Source organism: Gadus chalcogrammus, chromosome 21 (genome assembly GCF_026213295.1).
Source record: "Gadus chalcogrammus isolate NIFS_2021 chromosome 21, NIFS_Gcha_1.0, whole genome shotgun sequence".
Lineage (NCBI taxonomy): Eukaryota > Metazoa > Chordata > Actinopteri > Gadiformes > Gadidae > Gadus > Gadus chalcogrammus.
The window spans coordinates 18,819,947-18,836,011 of record NC_079432.1 but is presented as its reverse complement, the minus strand read 5'-3'; the positions used below and the strand labels follow the sequence as shown (position 1 = coordinate 18,836,011).

The 16,065-nt window shown below is 44.7% G+C and overlaps 1 non-coding gene across 1 annotated transcript; it reads left to right on the top strand.

The window, feature by feature from the left end:
• The first annotated feature begins 15,175 nt into the window (after positions 1 to 15,175).
• LOC130375119 (5S ribosomal RNA) lies at positions 15,176 to 15,294 on the top strand. Its single transcript, XR_008893792.1, has one exon. It is a non-coding gene; the product is annotated as a 5S ribosomal RNA (ribosomal RNA).
• The last annotated feature ends 771 nt before the right edge of the window (positions 15,295 to 16,065 follow it).

Below are 16,065 nucleotides of genomic sequence, written 5' to 3'. Positions count from 1 at the left end.
AGAGTTTGAATGAAACGGAAGTGAGTTTGAATGAAACGGGAGAGAGTTTGAATGAAACGGAAGTGAGTTTGAATGAAACGGAAGTGAGTTTGAATGAAACGGGAGAGAGTTTGAATGAAACGGAAGTAAGTTTGAATGAAACGGAAGGGAGTTTGATTCCTCAGTTCCTGATTGGCTGACAGAAGAAGCGGCAGCTTCTGTTCTGGCGGTCAAAATACTGCGCCACTTTTGCACTCGCGATGGATAGAGAGAGACTCACAGAAGCTGTGGGTCTACTTAACAACATTTTGGGAACTGGTGAGACATTGTCCACCATCTCTCATCAATTAAACCAGGCCCAGCAGAGCTCTAAGATGCAGAGATTATTCAGGGGTCAAACTGCAAATCCAGGCCCTGGCGCTTCTTGTTCTACCGGAGGACCCCGTTACCAAACCAGACAGAATTTCGGCGGCTGGCCGTCGAGATCCACCAGGAGGAGGTAGGTTGATTAAAATGTAGCCAATGACTCTTTTACTCTTTTTACGTTTATTAACGTCCTCCTATCTGCAGTGTCTCCCCAAATTCCTGTTAGCATGGTCGTGACGTTAGCACTGACTAATCGGGTGTCATCCCTATGTTCCCGGGTCCTATGTTCCCCGGGTCCTATGTTCCCCGGGTCCTATGTTCCCCGGGTCCTATGTTCCCCGGGTCCTATGTTCCCCGGGTCCTATGTTCCCCGGGTCCTATGTTCCCCGGGTCCTATGTTCCCCGTTTTTCCCAAAAAGGGTCCTATGTTCCCCTGTAGCCATACATACCGGGGAGCATAGGACCCTTTTTGGGAAAAGCGGGGAACATGGGACCCTTTTCCCAGAAAAGGGTCCTATGTTTCCCGCAATCTTTAAAAATATTTAAACTTTGACATTTCAACATTCGCGTGATGACAGCCAATCGGCGTTCAACAGCGTGGCCACTGAGTGACATGTGTAACGTAACAGCCAATCCGCGTTCAACCGGCCAACTCAGTGCAGTATATGATAGAATATAATATAATATAATTGTATAATAATATCACGGCCAAAAGCTCTGCGCCTCCGGATGGCCGTAGCGCGGGGAGCTCTCGTAGGGATTGGGATACTCAGGGTTTGTTTACCGGCGTATGAATAGACTGCGTCAGGTTCTCCGACGTCTCTCCCTCTTCCACAAAAGGTAAAGACATGCAATGGTAGTTATCTCGGCCGGAATTTGGCAGTAATGGGGGAAAAAGTAAAAGACCGGGGAACATGGAACCCTTTTTTTTTTAAAAAAGGGTCCTATGTATGAATAGACTGCGTCAGGTTCTCCGACGTCTCTCCCTCTTCCACAAAAGGTAAAGACATGCAATGGTAGTTATCTCGGCCGGAATTTGGCAGTAATTGGGGAAAAAGTAACAGACCGGGGAACATAGAACCCTTTTTTTTTTTAAAAAGGGTCCTATGTATGAATAGACTGCGTCAGGTTCTCCGACGTCTCTTCCTCTTCCACAAAAGGTAAAGACATGCAATGGTAGTTATCTCGGCCGGAATTTGGCAGTAATGGGGGAAAAAGTAACAGACCCGGGGAACATAGGACCCGGGAAACATAGACACGCTCCCGTTGCAAGCATCTGGCTAGGTGATGATGTTTCTCTTGCCATTAAGATGATTCATGATGCAAGCTTCTCTCTTATTTATGCATTTTCCTTCATTTATACAGTATGCACAATTTCATTTCAGATTGAGTTGTTGATTGCAGAACATATTGCCATTTGTGAAAATCGACCAATATGCTTCCGTACAGTGAAGTACATAAGCTGGACCCTAGGAAGAAAATGGCCTATTGTTGTACTCTTATCAGTTATTTTACTGTAGATTACTTACTAACTGAACCTGGAAGGCTTCATTGTTTGTTTTAATATTTAATAGAATCAATCATTAATCGCATTGTATGTCGATTTGTTTGGTAATGGCTGTATGTAATGTTTTCTTTTTATAGACCTTCTACCCCAAACCACCCTACCTTCCTAAAGGATGTGATATTGTTACCAAGCTCATCTTGGGACCTAGTGTTTAAACATAAAACACAGAGAAAACTACATGATAGAGGCTTCATGTTGAATGCATTCGAAATACACAAGTCCTGGAACAGCCGGACTGTCATCATGGAGATAGAGCAAGCCTTTAAAGAAAAAATTCCTATGGATACAAGGTACTGATACTGGAATTTCAACATAATGCACATCATAAGCTATTCCAATGATGTATTTTAGCAAACTATTATTGTACAATAAATTATGTACACATGCTCTCTTCGTAATTTGAATGTAGGCAAGAGGTTGTAATGCTTAGGAAGTGGGCTTACCGGCAATCTTTTTAATTATTTTTGTTGTGTTTTAGTTGGACAGCACAGACTCCGAGGACAGTATGGATTTAGATGAAGAGGACAATAGGTCAGCATCCAATGAGCACAGTATGACTACTAGGGGAAGGAACCGCAGAAGTCATACGCAGGTTCCTGTCGAAACAAGAGCTAGAGCCAGCCAGCCCCCACCACAAGTGCCCCCTGACCAGCCACCACAAGTGCCCAGTGACCAGCCCCCACCTCAAGAGTCCCGTTACCAGCCCCCACAACAAGCGCCCCGTTACCAGCCCCCACAACACGCGCCCAGTTTCCAGCCCCCACAACAAGTGCCCGGTGACCAGCCCCCACCTCAAGAGCCCCGTTACCAGCCCCCACCTCAAGAGTCCCGTTACCAGCCCCCACAACAAGCGCCCTGTTACCAGCCCCCACAACAATCGCCCAGTTACCTGCCCCCACCACAAGTGCCCAGTGACTTACAAACTGACAATTCATTGAGCCGGTCCGCACTCGTCAGTGACAATTATGACACCTACCTGTCAATCATGGGAGCCATGCCAGACCTGTCCTCTGATGAGGAAGTTAACGAGGCTATATTGGCCAGTCTTGAGAGTCATCCGTAAGTGATTGGTTAATATGACATTGTTTCAATGAGTAAAGTTTCAGCTATTTAAGTTGCTTTGCTTTGTTTTATGCAAAGAGCTGAAAGTATGTAAATGTCAATACATTGATCACATAGTATAATCCATTAACGTTTATTCTCTGAATTCTAATTTTTAACAAGACGTCTAAAAATGACACATCTGCGAAGGAGGTGCTCCTCGATCTTGCCTCCAAAATTAATATCCATGGAAAATGCAGATTTAACATAAACCGTTCTGCTGTGCTTGATGGTGCTGTTAGAGGTTTCAAGAGACTGTCCTACAATCCCACCTTCCAAATGTGTGTCATGTTCTCGGATGACTTTGGCGTGGATGAGGAGGCTGTTGACCTCGGTGGCCCTAGGAGGGAGTTCCTGCGTCTACTTATGGAGGCCCTGGCACACTCACAGATGTTTGAGGGAAGGGAAGGAAAAGCCAACTTGGCTTTTGGAAAGTTCAGGTATGCTTTAATTGTGTACAGCGTCCCTTTATATATGACTATGAACACTTTTTCTTTCAAGGGTTTTGCCCTGTACTTAATCTTAATTTTTTCTTCATGTCATGTTTCCTCAAGCTTTAAGAAAGGACCAGTATTTTTTTGCCGGCCAGGCCATTGCGGTGAGCCTAGTTCATGGCGGGCCTGCTCCTGGGTTCTGCTCCTATTCTTTGTACTCCTCCCTGACCGGAAGATCGCCCAAGCCTGAGATGGAGGAGATTGCAGATTTGGACCTTTATGCCAAGGTCAAAAAGGTAAACGCATTGTAAACATACAGAATACTCAATTGCCAGTAAATATATTGAACTATACAGAATTGTAATGCATTCTGCAAAGTCAAATATCCTGTTCGGGGATATTGAGTCCAATCAGAAACAAATTAAAAATTCCATAGAATCCAATTGGTTTCTAAGGAATTTTAACTGGCAACTAAGCGTGCGTTTGAGTTTGTGTAAACACCCGCCCAACTCTACCTCTGATTGGCTTACCGTGACATTTTACTCTACCTCAGCCAATCATAATTTATGAGATTGTCTCGTTCCCACTAACCAAGGCACAACAGTAAAGAGAGAGAGATCTAATTGGTCTAAACTGCTTAAATCTTACTGCTATAATAGCAGGCCTGTCGCACCAGTTACTCAAGTGCGCATGTGCCAAGCTCAAACGTATATGCACCGTAAGCAAGCACATGCGCACGAACATACACGGAAACGCACACACATGCGCACACTCACAAGCACCTCGCGGACACACCGCACGTCAACACAAAGGCACGCACACAAACACGCACAGGTAAGACGTTGGCATCGGCACACGCGCAGGTAAGAACACACACGCAAGCATGCACAAACATACACGGAAATGCACACACATGCGCGCACACACACAAGCACGCGCACACAGAGCTTGTGTGTTGTTCACGGATGTCACAAGCTCTGTGTTCGTCAATCTACCTATCGAGTCTTAAATCCAAAATGGCGTCGACAGGTGAACTACTGATGGTATTGTGTGTACAAAATATCATTGTCTAGAAGTGTCGGGCTACTTCTAGCCTTTTAAGTGGTTTAAAATAGCGATTTCGTTTTTACCATAAGATGATGACCCCATGGTTCCAAGTTTATAGCGTTTTTGGTAGAATCGGCTAAAACAGACAATTTTTAAGGATGCGTCTACATGCGCTTTTGTGCTCCCAAACGAACATCCCATCTCGTTATCATATTTAACATATCCCAGATCCATTTTAAACCGGATTTATCCTTTAACCCCCCCCCCCCCCCCCCAATAGTGTCCCAATTTCCTTGACACTCCTACTCGTTAAGAGAGTTCACCAGACTCAAAGATAATTGAATGCCATGGTTGCCGTCATCGGTTAGTGGGTCTACATTTTGTATAATCCTGTTTACAACTGTTTCATTGAACATAAAATCATTTACTGGAACAACAACATTGTTTGAAGTATCAAAATGTACTGGGGGGTCTTCATTCATTTCAGAGTTGTCTCTCCCAACTAAAATGTTCTGCATTGCCTCTCTCTTTGTATAGCTGAGGGTACCAATTTGTAGCTGCTGTCTTTAACGATACAGTGTCCTCCTGCTGATTCCAAAGCATACAGCTATTCGTTCCCAATTCATGCCAAATGACAAACAGTAGGCGATTTGTTGATGGAGTATATTGTATGGAGGGCGACCAGGATGACAAGTTCTGATAGTAGGTACTCCTAAGGTCAACATGTTCCTTCCCACTGACCTTTGGTTTTGATAGGAATTTATGACATATTGAAAACATACATGGAGCGCCTCCAGGTCACCAAAGCTCCCCTGATTGTCACCCTCATGCTGCTGGTTAATCGAGAGCAATAAAGAGAATGTCCGAGTATAACCATCAAGCTCAGAAATCAATCTGTCCAAAATTACATAATCATTCATGTCCCAAACTGTCAGTTTCCCTCACAATTCTCTGAACACACTGCAGTGCGTCAGTGAAAAAGATTGCAATGTCTTCCTCATTACCATTTACCTCCACAAACAAAAAGTGACCATGGAAAATAAAGTAAATAAGAAGAAATACCACTGACATCTTTTGCCACGGTTGTTTCTGCTGCTTGATTTAAATGTTCCTTGTTACTCTTGAGTTGGTGGTGCTAGCTTTACTTTCAAAGCAGCAAGCCCGATAGATAATATGCGGTGGGAGAGGAGCCACATAGGGACCAATGTGGGCCAGTGCCACTATGATTGACAGGCGGCCCACCCCATCAGGAACCGAGGAATCAAACTCACATCCGTTTCATTCAAACTCACTTCCGTTTCATTCAAACTCACTTCCGTTTCATTCAAACTCGCGTCCGTTTCATTCAAACTCACTTCCGTTTCATTCAAACTATTAAAGTCCTTTTACATGTAAGTATGAGAGTGTATAGTCGTGTATGTGAGAGAGTTTAGTAGTGTATGTGAGAGAGAATAGTAGTGTATGTGAGAGAGTATAGTAGTGTATGTGAGAGAGTATAGTGGTGTATGTGAGAGAGTATATAAGTGTATGTGAGAGAGTATAATAGTGTATGTGAGAGAGTATATTAGTGTATGTGAGAGAGTATAATAGTGTATGTGAGAGAGTATAATAGTGTATGTGAGAGAGTATAATAGTGTGTGTAAGACCAAGTATGAATTCTGTCCCAGGCGGCCCCTCATAGATATGGATATATATTAGGGATGGGAAGATTCACCGGTTCGCACCGATGCATCGTCATAAAAGCTCACGATGCGATGGCCCGGATCAAAAATGGGTGCATCGGATACAATGTGGGATGAACCGCGATGCATCGTACCTAAAAATTTTGCATCGGTATAATCCGGTACAATTGTATATTTCTAGATTCCCCCTCTCTAACTGTTTCCTAAACGCGCTCTCATCTCCACTGCTGTCAGTGGCAGATTCTCGTGAAGTGTCGCGGCCAAGTATCGCGCGAGTTGAAGGAGTGTTCGGGAGAGTTACAATGGCTGATGAGGAGTTATACGTCCCTAAAGCTTGCAATAAGTCCAAGGTTTGGCAAAACTTTGGCTTTGCAAAGAAAGAAAGAACATGAACCACGACATGGAGGAGAAAGGGATTGTTGGCGGCGAATGTCTCCCGCTTGAGCCCCGCTGAGGGACCACCGCCGGAGGCGGAGGTGCATAAGCGCTGCCCGGCAAAGATCCCTTTCTCCTCCTTGTCGTGGTTCATGTTCTTGAGGGAGTCAAAGCCAAAGTTCCTTCCCCCCAATTCATTCTCAACCTTGGCTGAGATAACCCCCAATACGAGTCTCGTTGTAGAAATACCAGAGACGAGAGTCCGACGTGTTATGAGCCATCACACCAACAGCAGAACGGTTATCCAAATAACAAGGAAGTGTACAACACTTGCGTTACAGTCCTGGAGCTCTATATCTAAATAATATCATATAATACATAAGATATCTATATCATATAACATATTGTGTGCGCCTCCAGACGATATTATGAATCACAAACGACTTTGTCGGGTTCTGCGACGTCTCTGGTTCTTCCACTTTCACATCAACCTGAAGTCGACTGAACCGCACGCTGCCTGCTGCCGGCTGCCCGCTGCCGGGCGATGGTGCCTCGCGGCAACCGGCGGCATGTCGCAGTTCATGTACTTCAGCGAGTCAAACCAAAGTTCCTTTCCCCCAATTCCTTCTCAACCATGGCTTAGATAACCCCCACGACAGTCTCGTTGTGGAAATACAAGACACGTCAAAGAACCGACAAGAAAACACTTGCGTTACAGTGTGTGTATTCACACACACACATGTGGCGCTCGCACGGTCGAGTCTCATTGGCGGGCCAACGTCTCTGGGCGGGCCAGGCAGAGTAAGGGGAGGAGCTGAGATTCCTGATGACGTCATGAGCACAGACATTCCAAATCAGCGCGCTTCAGGCTCCGTTTTTTCAAAGGCGAGCAGAACAGCTAGTGCTAGTTTTACACCAAACGCAAGTTTTAGCCACTGGGGGACCATAGGCAGGCTAGGGAACTCATATTTATGTTAGAAAACCTCCCAAAGTGAGATTTTCATGTCATGGGACCTTTAAGAAAAACCTGAAAATAGGACAAATTAGTTAAATTTAGTGTGTGAGGCAGTTGATCCACATGTTTAGGATGAAGCAAACTGTGTTGTGACTGTCAGGTATAGTGAAAAAATGTTACATGCAGAACACACTTATGCACATACACATACACATTACACATAAATGTTTTCTTTTGTCAGAAACCTGGTTACTGATTTGTTGTCCGACAAATAAATAAATCATTATGTATCATATTAAATTGCATAGAATTGTATTATTTAGCATCGCATCTTGTTGAATCGCATCGTGTCAAATCGTATCGTGTCGAATCGCACTGCATCGCAATAGGGGTGAATCGTATCGTATCGCATTAGTAGCTGCTTTTATGTATCTTGAATGTATCGGATCGTTGGCAGTGCATCGAGATGTGTATCGCATCGTCCTCCTGATGGAGATGCACATCCCTAATATATATATGTTATATTTTATATTATATTTTATTCTTAATATTTATTTATTTATTTGTGTATGTATATCTGGAGTTGCCTGCCTGCCTGCCTGCCTGCCTGCCTGCCTGCCTGCCTGCCTGCCTGCCTGCCTGCCTGCCTGCCTGCCTGCCTGCCTGCCTGCCTGCCTGCCTGCCTGCCTGCCTGCCTGCCTGCCTGCCTGCCTGCCTGCCTGCCTGCCTGCCTGCCTGCCTGCCTGCCTGCCTGCCTGCCTGCCTGCCTGCCTGCCTGCCTGCCTGCCTGCCTGCCTGCCTGCCTGCCTGCCTGCCTGCCTGCCTGCCTGCCTGCCTGCCTGCCTGCCTGCCTGCCTGCCTGCCTGCCTGCCTGCCTGCCTGCCTGCCTGCCTGCCTGCCTGCCTGCCTGCCTGCCTGCCTGCCTGCCTGCCTGCCTGCCTGCCTGCCTGCCTTGCCTTGCCTTGCCTTGCCTTGCCTTGCCTTGCCTTGCCTTGCCTTGCCTTGCCTTGCCTTGCCTTGCCTTGCCTTGCCTTGCCTTGCCCTGCCTTGCCTTGCCCTGCCCTGCCCTGCCCTGGTCGCACCAGTCCATGGATTTTGTGACTGCCCTACCCGTCTCAGAAGGTAACAGTGTCATTTTAGTTATTGTTGACAGGTTCTCTAAGGCCTGCAGACTAATTTCTTTACCTAAGTTGCCATCTGCACTTGAGACTGCTAAGCTTGTTTTTCTCTCATGTGTTCCGAGTTTTTGGTCTGCCGCAGGACATCATCTTGGACAGAGGCCCCCAGTTTTCCTCCTGTGTATGGCAAGCCATTTGCCGACTCATAGGGGCCACTGCCAGCCTGTCCTCTGGGTTCCATCTGCAGTCCAATGGCCAGACAGAGAGGGTAAACCAGGAGATGGAGGCCACCCTTCGGAGCTTGGTTGCTGACAATCCCTCATCTTGGAGCGCCAAGTTGCCGTGGGCAGAGTATGCTCATAATACCCTCCAGTCCTCCTCCACTGGTCTATCCATATTCCAGTGCCAGTTTGGGTTCCAACCACCCTTGTTCCCAGAGCAGGAGAGTGAAGCAGGGGTGCCGTCTGCTCTGCATTTCGTGCGGCGGTGCAGACAAACCTGGAAAAGGGTTCGTCAGGCACTGCTTCGCACCGGCATACGGAACCAGCTGCAAGCCAACCGTCACCGGACACCGGCTCCTATCTTCCGCCCGGGACAGAAGGTTTGACTGTCCGCAAAGGATCTACGGTTACGGGTGGTGTCCCGTGAGCTTGCCCCACGCTACATTGGTCACTTCAAGGTTACCCACCGGGTTAATCCAGTCGCTTACAGACTCCAACTGCCCCGGTCCATGAAAGTCCACCCCACTTTTCATGTTTCACGTTTGAGACCCGTGCTTACCTCCCCTTTTGCCCCTGCCCTCAAGCCCCCTCCTCCACCCCGGATGGTTGATGGTGGACCAGTCTACACGGTGAATCGGCTGCTAGACACCCGTCGGGACCAGAGGTCGGTCCAGTACTTGGTGGATTGGGAAGGCTACGGCCCTGAAGAACGTTCATGGGTTCCTTCTCGGAATATTGTCGACAAGACCCTGATCAGAGACTTTCACCAACAGCATCCTGATCGTCCTGGGAACGCCAGGAGGCGTTCCTAGAGGGGGAGATTCTGTCATAATGTTGGACTATTGGGTCATAGACCGCTAGATGGCGCCAATTCTGTCTTTCTGTTCTCTGTGTTGTTTCCACCTAATGTCGATTGTTAAGCAGACTCACCTGGCCCTGTTTAATTAGTCATGTGATTGGTTTAGCCGTGTTTGTCTCACAGTACTTAAGCCTGGTTCTTTCACTGTGTCTCTGTTGAGTCTTCAATGAAACCATGTGAGTAGACCTTGATCTTGAACCCTACATTTTGGATTTCTTGTTGTTTGACCCTGGACTGTTCTCATACTCAGAGTTTTGGATTACCCTTTGGATTTACTTTGATTGTGTTTTTGCCCTTTTGGATTGTTGGACTGAGTTTTCGTGTTTTTTGCCTTTTGGATTACTTGGACTTTGTGTTTTGCGTTTTGGATCTTCTGAGCTTTTTGTAACTTTATTAATGAGGAATAAATACCTCACACTTATCCTGTTTTTGCTCCGCACTTGAGTCACCTTAGTTTCTTTTGTACCAAACCATGACATCTGCTCCGACATCCCATTGTTCCGACCATATAGGCTTTTGTGGATCACCTCCAATAATCTAAGATCTGAATCAACAATAACAAGCAAAATCACTTTTCTCTAGCCAATTAACACATTTCAATGTTTTCTGCCATGTGTCTACCTGGCAGGGATTGAGCCCCACAGTCAGTCACTGCACACAAGCATAGCATGCACGGAGCACCCGTAGCCTGGAGATATTCATATCATAGGCAGACTTTATATACAAGAAAAAAAAGGAAAAACGGCTCGCGGTCGGGAGCCGACTCCCATCGTTCACTTAAAAGAGCCGGCTCTTTGAACCGGCTCATTCGCGACCGACCCATCGCCAGTCAGTCCGGAGCTCTCTTAAGACCCCAGTGCCATCGCGGATTTTGCAAGCGAATGCCACCAATTTCTTAATATTTGCTTGGCGAAATTGCTAGACAATTTTCATCGTACATTTTTTTTCATCATCATTACATTACACTTATACGCACAATTTCTTGTTTCAGCCTAACAGAATTCCCACATTTCCTTGTTTCAGTTTAATATTGTTTTGGTAGTTGGCCATCACTTTGATTCAGGTAGCCTGAGGTCTGTATTTCAAGTCCTGTATTCAGATCAGGACTTGCAGGGTGACAGGGGAAAGCTGTGTGATTTCTTGATGTTCCTTAAAGACATTGAGCTGGATAGTACAATGCCTCAGCTTTACAAACTGTTCTCATTAGTGGCCACAATTGGAGCTACATCTGCAGGTGTAGAAAGGAGCTTCTCCTGTTTAAAGCACCCCAAGTCCTACACCCAAGAAACAATGGGCCAAGCCTGTTTAAGCAGCCTAGCTCTGCTGGCCATTGGCCAAGGGGGGCGGACAGTGGTCAAGTCACTGGAAAATACAGCTAGTGGGTATGACAGGATCACAGAGCATTTCCTTCAAAAGGAGCAGAGAGCAGAACTTGCATATAAATAAATTGACAATTTATATGATGTAGCCCGAAAATAATCTGTAATAATAATCACATCATAGTCGGAGTAAACCAATAATTCACACTGCATAAACTCAACACTCAAATAAAATCTAAATAGGTCATTAACTGAATGGGGAAATGGGTTTCTGTGTTTACCTTTCAACATAGCGTTTATGTGCTGTGCTCTCCTTTGCAAAAGCACTTCATCATAATTATAGTTGAAGCAACGATAGCGGGGTCCTACAATATTGGAGCATGGTGGCCACGGCCTACTGAACAAGAAACAATAAAGATCGTTTGATTTCATGTCTCACAAAAAGTTTAGTTTGAGGTCAGAGTTGAACCAGCAACACCATGGTCATTTGGCCAACGCTGTACCACTATACTACAATCGACATGTGTAATGCCAACGGCAGATGACAGTATATTTTCAGAAGGAGAATGATGTATGATGAGCTTGGTAGGTATGGTGAAATGGTATTTGTATGCCTTATGGTTTAACCGGAAGTAAACATATCAAAAGAATCCCCAACCATTTAGAGTGATAATCCACTATATGATTTGAATATTTTTGATTCATAGTTGACTGGTTCTTAATTATAGAGTATCGAAATTCACCGTCAAAAACGGACTTTCGAGAAATTATGTGTGTACCCCTTTAAGACCAAGCCTGGGTTGGCGGGATGCCTCGATTTGGATGGGCGAACTTCAAACCAATGCATGCAATTTTTCTTTTCAGATATATACTTTGGCATGGATATACTACGGAATCTGCTCTTAGTAGCCATATTTTCGACAGTCGAGCCCACATGGCTTTGATGCAAAGGTATAGCTTTTTAAACATTGGGGGTATGAATATATTTCAATTTAAATTGCATATCTCCACCATCTTTGGCCATTAATTGCTATGAATGTAAGACCATATTGTCCCGCAGTCACCTGGCACACGTGTGCCAAGTATGCAGCTTTTACCACCTCCGGCCCCAAAGTAGTTATTGTGTTGGTGTTTGGTCGAGTTGTGGCCTTTGCATGAAATTGATGATCTGACCATACAAGTTGCACCTTGAAAATTACTTATGACAAATGTCGCATGCATACACAGCTTCATGCATATTGCACTATGCTAGCGGAAATGGCAGCTTGTTTACATTTTGCTTATTATAGCGCCGTCTATGGTTAATTCTGGCCGGTTCTTTGCCTCCCTTACTAATTTTTCGATTTCTAAAAGCCTGCTAATTTATACGAGTTATGGCAGGAAGAATGATATAACAATAACTAACAAATACAATAGGGTTCCTAGTAGGGATGAGTCGGTCGCGACCGATTCTTTACAACGAACGAATCCCGAACGTGAACGACAAGAACTGGTTCCCCAAAACAAGAACTGGTTCTTTGATTCTTTTTTTTTAACATAAACCAAAAATATGGTCACGTAAATAAAATATACAAACGAACAGAGCTTCGTCTCCCCGCGACGTATATTGATTGAGTCTACAACGTTCTCAAAGATTCAGCCATTGAGGTAGCAATGGTGTTGCAATGGCACCTGGGTAAAAAAATGACAAGGCGGTACCGTCGAATATGCGCGCTTTCACTGTCTGACGTATCTTGGGTCATACCATTCGACGTGGGGCCACTCAAATATCCCCCTACATTTTTTCGAAAATAGACTTGACCTCCATCTGTTTATTGGATAAACGCATTTCCCAATCCCAGGAGTCTTTGCTCCATTCTACGTCAATTTAAGAACAAACAAAGAAATTAAACTGCTGTTCGTATTTTTTATTTATGACCATGAAAGTTCTGTAATGCTTGAATAATGAAGAATTAAATGTAAAGTAAAATAAAATTATAAAATGTAAAACCATGAATGAAATATAGAGAGTAAGCAAGTGGTATAAATATTGGTGGGAAGTATGGATAAACTGTATAGTATATCTACTCGATTTTCACGGGGATTATGGTGCGTTCGAGTATTCTCTGAGAACCATCTCGGATCTGATGCCACGCCCACACTTCAAGCGTTTTATTATTTTGCTCGGTCGTTGGAGGAAAACATGGACGTCACCCGGAAAGCTGTTGTCGCGGTAGCATTGGCAGAGGACCAGGCGATCCAATATAAGTAGGCTATAGGCCAGTGGTTTTCAAACTGTGGGGCGCGCCCCCCCTGGGGGGCGCCAGAGTTCTTCAGGGGGGGCGCGACGTGAGGAAAAAAATAAACCCGAAGAAAACCCTGAAAGACGATGATTCAAATCATCAGTCGTACTTCAACTGTAGAAGTAACATAATAACTAAATCAATTTTCAACCGTTTATCTTCGTGCAAACCATTTAACAAGTCTACACACTTGTATCTTCAATAATATCGAAACAGAATTTCGATATCATTTAAAATGTCTTCAGAATCACAGTTTTAGTTTCATACTGCTTCGTTTTCAGCTGTTTTCATTGAAGAAGTCAGCCCATTCAGCCCTACTTCTAGACATCGTAACTCATTCCTTTTTCAACCGTTTACCATCGTTCAAACCAATAAACAAATCTACACACTTGTATCTTCAATACTATCTAAACGGAATTTTGATAGCATTTATACTTTTTTCAGAATCACAGTTTTAGTTTCAAACCGGCGTTGTTTTCAGTTGGTTATAATAATTGAGGTCACCATAGCAACGCCGGTAAACAAACCCCGCCGAATAGTCGAATCTCTGGACTGAAAAGGCAGATCTGATTAGACTCAGAAAATTCAGAGTCGGGGACCCTGAATGAATCTGTAAACTGGCAGTTTAGACAGATTAAGATGTTCAAATGTATTTAAAAAAGGTTAAGCTAAAACATGCTTAGATAAAGTTGTTAAATTTTGTTGTTTAAAAACGGAAAAAGATGTAATGTTTCAGAAATATGTTTAAAAAATTTGTTTCAAATGTTTCAAAAATATGTTCCAAATGTTTTAAAATTATGATCAGAGATGTTTGAAATGTGTAAAATAATTAAAATAGCTTTCAAAACACAGGTATTTAGAAAAAAAAATTGGGGGGGGGGGGCTCAGCTGAATTTTTTTCTCTGAGGGGGGGCTCACTCTCTCACACTTTGAAAACCCCTGCTATAGGCCATAGTCAAGTCAAGTCTATTTATGTAGCACATTTAAGACAACAGTAGTTGACCAAAGTGCTGTGCACAAATACAATATATTTGTGTACATAGGCAGAGATACGGACGCAGTAAGGTATTGCAGTAATACGAGTGATTGAAATTACTATTTAAACCACCAAAGTGGTCCAAGCACAATGAAAACAGTTCATACTTCAAGTCACAATGGGCGCAGCCATCTTGAATTCTGTCTCGGAATTTCGCTCGGTCAACACTGAGTTCAACCGAGATGGCGAGATCGCCGTCCTCGGAAAAGGGGCGTGTTTGTGCGTGTCGCTAGGCAACGTCCTCGGACCTCCGAGAATGGATATTAAAACGCACCATTAGAGCCTAGAAGTCGTTTAAATTATGCTCACGGCCGTCTCGCGGGGGGGGGCGAGACACCAAATGACGTAATCTGACGTAACGAACGAATCAAAACGAACGAATCAAACGAACGAATCGTTATAGTGAACTGAACTGAAAGAACTAGTTCCCGGAAAATAATCATTTTGCCCATCCCTAGGGATTTTGTAGGACCCCTAACAAGTGCACTGTTTTCGGTTGGAGCAGCTTAATTAACATTTGCATTGTGTATAGTTAGCACAGCAGAGTGGTGTGAGAGCCATTATTCTCACACTGTCCTTTAGCAACAAAACACTGTCCTAAGGTCTCCGGGATACTAGGGAGCCATTTTGCCCAGGATAGTTTATTATTAAAAAAAAAAAAGTCTACTTGTGTTTAGATTTGGCCTCTTTCCCCTAAGGTGGCATTATACATTCACATCACACAACACTGAACTTATTAAAACAAGACTGAACAAACAAGAGGGGTAGCTAACATTGGGGGCTTACTTCCTGGAAATCAAAATATATACTTACTGACATGGCCTATTTATCAGCATATGCGGTCAAACCACCCTGAATACGCCCAATCTCGTCTGATCTCGGAAGCTAAGCAGGGTTGGGCCTGGTTAGTACTTGGATGGGAGACCGCCTGGGAATACCAGGTGCTGTAAGTGGTGTCGGATGGTGGCCAATAGGGGGCGCTCTTCCCTCTGGCCCCTTCTCTCATCAATCCCGATGCCCCAGTGCAGTGACGGGGACACTGTGCTGCGGAATGCGCCGTCCTTCGGAGGAGACGTAAAACCGAGGTCCTGACTCACTGAGGTCATAAAAGATCCCAGGACACTTATCGTAAAGAGTAGGGGTTTCCCCGGTGTCCTGGCCCAACCAGGCTCATTCGATCTGGCCCCCTAATAATCCTCCTGTACAATTGGCTGACTCATCAATTCCCTCACTCTCCACCTCAAGCTGGTGTGTGGTGAGCGTTCTGGCGCAGATTGGCTGCAATGCATCACCCAAGTGGGTGCTACACACTGGTGGTGGTGAGTTAGGTCCCCCCCTTCTGTGAGCGTCTTTGGGTCATTGAAAAGCGCTATATAAATATAATGAATTATATCCAGCCATTAGCTGTCCAGGTTGTAATGCAGATGTTTCAAAGAGCCCAGTAGACATCAGAGCAGGTGTCCACATGTAAAACAGTCTTCTTCTTCTAGCACAGTGTTCACTATCAACCATCCAGGGTTAAACCACATGCGATAAAATACAAGGTGAGCTAAATGTTCATACTAAAACATTGTATATGTAACAAAGACACACACACACATAAAAAGCTTAGCATTTCCCCAAGCCAATATGTATGTAATGTAATTACAGCCAGTATATCAACCCTTTGACCCCTCCCCCTTTCACATGTCCTCTGCTCCACGCTGACTTCCTGTCCGTGTTTC